The sequence below is a fragment of the Carcharodon carcharias genome, chromosome 24 (genome assembly GCF_017639515.1).
Source record: "Carcharodon carcharias isolate sCarCar2 chromosome 24, sCarCar2.pri, whole genome shotgun sequence".
Taxonomy (NCBI): Eukaryota; Metazoa; Chordata; class Chondrichthyes; order Lamniformes; family Lamnidae; genus Carcharodon; species Carcharodon carcharias.
Genome location: NC_054490.1, coordinates 19,519,595 through 19,523,199, shown reverse-complemented (window position 1 = coordinate 19,523,199; position 3,605 = coordinate 19,519,595). Strand labels below are relative to the sequence as shown.

Below are 3,605 nucleotides of genomic sequence, written 5' to 3'. Positions count from 1 at the left end.
ATGAGAAATGTGGGTGATTCTTAAAAATGCTCCCTGACCACAGGTGGGCTATAAATGCCGAACTAGCCAGAGGCAGCCAACATTTAAGAAACAAATGCAATAAACAGTTGCCACATCACACGCTGCCACGGTGACATATTGTAGCAGTTTGTGTCAGTGAGTTGATTGATGAAAGAGAGGACAAGGGGATGGAGTGGGACTGTGGGTGCTGGAAATGTCCTGTGGAGGGCGGTTTTGTAAGAAATGGAAAATGCGACTCACAGTGGAAGCATGCAGTGAAATATACATGGATCACCGTTGTATTGAAGCGCCTCAGAGTGCAATTTGGTCTATGTCGATGACTTGAATACCATTGCACTGTCTGTAATGACCGTGTTGAAATGTCTGTAATGTCCGTTGATTGTATTGAAGCTCCTCATGTTCTCTGTGGAAATCTGGAATCTGATTGCACTTTTTGTAATGGCCTCTTTGAAACGATTTGTAATGTTCTCTAAGATATTTTATGAATAAAGCCTATCATTAACAATATAAGTAATAGAGTATAAATGAACTGAAGCATATGTCTGTTGAAACACATTGACGACCGCTGTGTGAAAGCATGTTTTGCAAGCCCATATATCTCAATCAGTAGAGCGTCAAACATTCAACCTGAGAGGCCAGGGTTCAAGTTCCTTTTCCTGTGTTGAATGTGTAAAGCTGCCCTCAGATGAGGAAGAGATTGCTAATGAGCATTCTGGTATGTGTTCAGTTTCCAATTCGTCTCGCTTTGCCGCAATTTCCTTTGGTTGAAACATACTTTTTTTCAGAATGTAGTTATACATTTCCAGCTAGACATTTGATTTAAAAAAAAAGTTTCCTGACTTGGCTCTTGATTGGCCTAGATATTCCCATTCTTCAGGCCAGAGAAAAAATTATCTGTTGTGATCATGGGTGATATTTTGTATAAATGTTTTTGGGAATAAGGTGGTATTCTGAAAGGAAGGTTGTGCATCTATGTGTATCTGTGTGTTTGTGTGTGTGTGGGGGGGTATTTAAAGGAGTTAGTTTCATGCATTTGTCATGAGAGGTTCTGGTGAAGTTGGATTTACAACTAAATCGGCTGGATTTAAAATATACTTTATGAGGTAAGTGAAGACTCGGTTTTTTCAGCTGCTGACTTTCAAAGGGAAGTTTAGAAGTGACAAGGGACTTTTAAAACTTGCAAAGGTTTCTCAGGTAAAGATGGGGAAGATATATTAAATTATTTTCACACAAAGTAGAGGCATTAGGAGAACATAGATTTTAATATTTGGAGAGTTAGGATTTCCTGTTTAGTAGACAGGCTTTTTAACCAACTCTGTGCTCTGAATCACTGAGACAATTCTAAATCCAAACTTATTACTTGCATTAATGAATTTTTCTACACGCATTATTTGGAATTATTGACACATGGTGAGGACTTTCTAACAGTTCGAATGCTATGACCTAGTTGATACAGCTGAGTTATTTAACATCCCAGTGGATAACTTTAAACTACTATATATTATAGTCATAATATATCATAACCCATATTTTAAAGTGGTATGTTTGAGAGGCAACTCTTAATTCAGTGACCAGGCCACCAGCTCTCGAGAGGTTTTTATATTAAGCTCAATGAAACTACTTATTAAGTTGCAGCACATTAAACACATCCACATGGCTACATATTAATACTGTCATAACTTTTAACAAATTCCCAAACTAATCTCTATTAAGGAAATAGCAACCCATAAGCTTTAAGCAGGCACCAGGTAAAGCATTTTCATCTTACAAATTCAAAATACAGGCTTTGATCTTATATTGCCTCTGCCCTGCACACACAAGACTGCTCCCTGTTATAGCCAGCACATCTCATTTAATGTAAATTCTCATTGCATCACCATCCGCTTTGAACTCCACCCCCTCTAAAAATAAATCCCCTTTCATAGCACCAATTTTATCACTAATATAAACATTTTGCTTGGTCTCTGCTAGCTAGATGCCATATTTTACTCCCGTTCTTGAACGCTCCATTCAACAAAATACAAATGCTCTCTAATTCTCTTATATCACAAAACTAGTAAACATCGAAACATCCAGACTATCTGGCTTTAAGCCAATTGAGACAGACCCACAGGCTCACACTGTATTTTTTGTTAAATCCAATAACATACAATAATTGCTTCATGACACGAATGATTAAAAACAGCGTCCGAGCCCATACACGAAAACCATTCAATTCAGCGCCTAAAGGACAGAGCATGCGCAGTGCCGCCAATTGGATACCTTTCAAAATTTTTAACGGGTATCATTTTTAATGGCACATCCCCGTGTTGACGAAATCGCGCCCTGCTGCACCAGTTCACACCCCTCAACGCCCTGTCACCCGACGTCATATTCTCCACCACCTGTGCCTGTCCGGCTGACACTCGGCCAATAAAAGGCCGGAGAGGTGATGCGTAAAGTCACCCTCTCTCGCCACAAATGACGCCTGACGCGCTGAGCATGTCGATAATTTCTCTTTTTTATTGTACATTACTTAGAGGTAAGAAGAATGAAAGGGGATTGAAGCACATAACAATTTAAGGCGCTTGAGAGCATGCACTTTTTACACGAATAAAGCTTGCTGGAAATCCACCAAGCATTCCACAAAAAGAAGCTGGAGTTGGATTTTCGGCTGCAGAAAATGACGTCATTTACACCGAATCCGCATTCTTGCTTTCAAAGTGGATGACATCACACTTTCCCACCTCCAAGAACAAATGGGATCGTTTTCTTTTCCCTAAATTCATCTCCGACAATTTGGAACCTCCCGCTGTCATTCCTGCAACTCAATGCGGGCTCTTTAATTAACATTATCTTCAAAATATTTAGGACCCGGTGAAGAAATTTGTAGGAAGGAAGAGTGATCACATCACAGGACATTGTGAAATAACGAGTACTTGGTGGCAGTGAGAAGATTGATGAAGAGGAAGCCAAGTGAGGGAGTCGGCCTGCGGTTGTTGGAAATGTTCTGCAGAAGGCGGATTTGTTTGAAATGGAATGAAAAGTCAAAGAATGGGAGAATGAAATTCCTGTAGTGAGACATTGAAGAGCGCCTTGTCAAAGCACCCGTTGGAACCCCGGGTAGCTCAGTTGGTAGAGCGTCAGACTTTTAATCTGAGGGTCCAGTGTTCAAGTTCCTGTTCGGGTGACGCTGTTTAACTTGTGAACCTCAAATCTGTCTGAAAGGATCAAACCTAAACGGCGCTCATTTTGAATAGGTGTGTCCAGTGTGTGCTTTGCCAGGGCTTTGTTATATCCATGTGTTTTCCCCTCTGAAGAAGTGTCAAAGGGTCTCAAAACGTTAGCTCTGTTTCCCTCTCCACTGATGCTACCAGACCTGCTGAGTTCTTCCTGCATTTTCTGTTTACTACTGAAACGAAAGCCTGCATCTCATTATTGCAATAATGTATTATTACAGTTGTTTCAACTTTTACTCTGGCATTTGAACAACTCAGCATTTACCATCGGCTATGTCATAAATATTGACCAAAGTTACGGCCACCCGAGACCCTGAAAAGCAAATATTTCCCGCCGAGTTTTCTTCCTGACCCTAAGTCATTCAG

General features: G+C 40.4%; 1 non-coding gene across 1 annotated transcript; it reads left to right on the top strand.

Moving 5' to 3' along the window:
- The first annotated feature begins 3,117 nt into the window (after positions 1 to 3,117).
- On the top strand, positions 3,118 to 3,191 carry trnak-uuu. The gene has a single exon. It is a non-coding gene; the product is annotated as a tRNA-Lys (tRNA).
- The last annotated feature ends 414 nt before the right edge of the window (positions 3,192 to 3,605 follow it).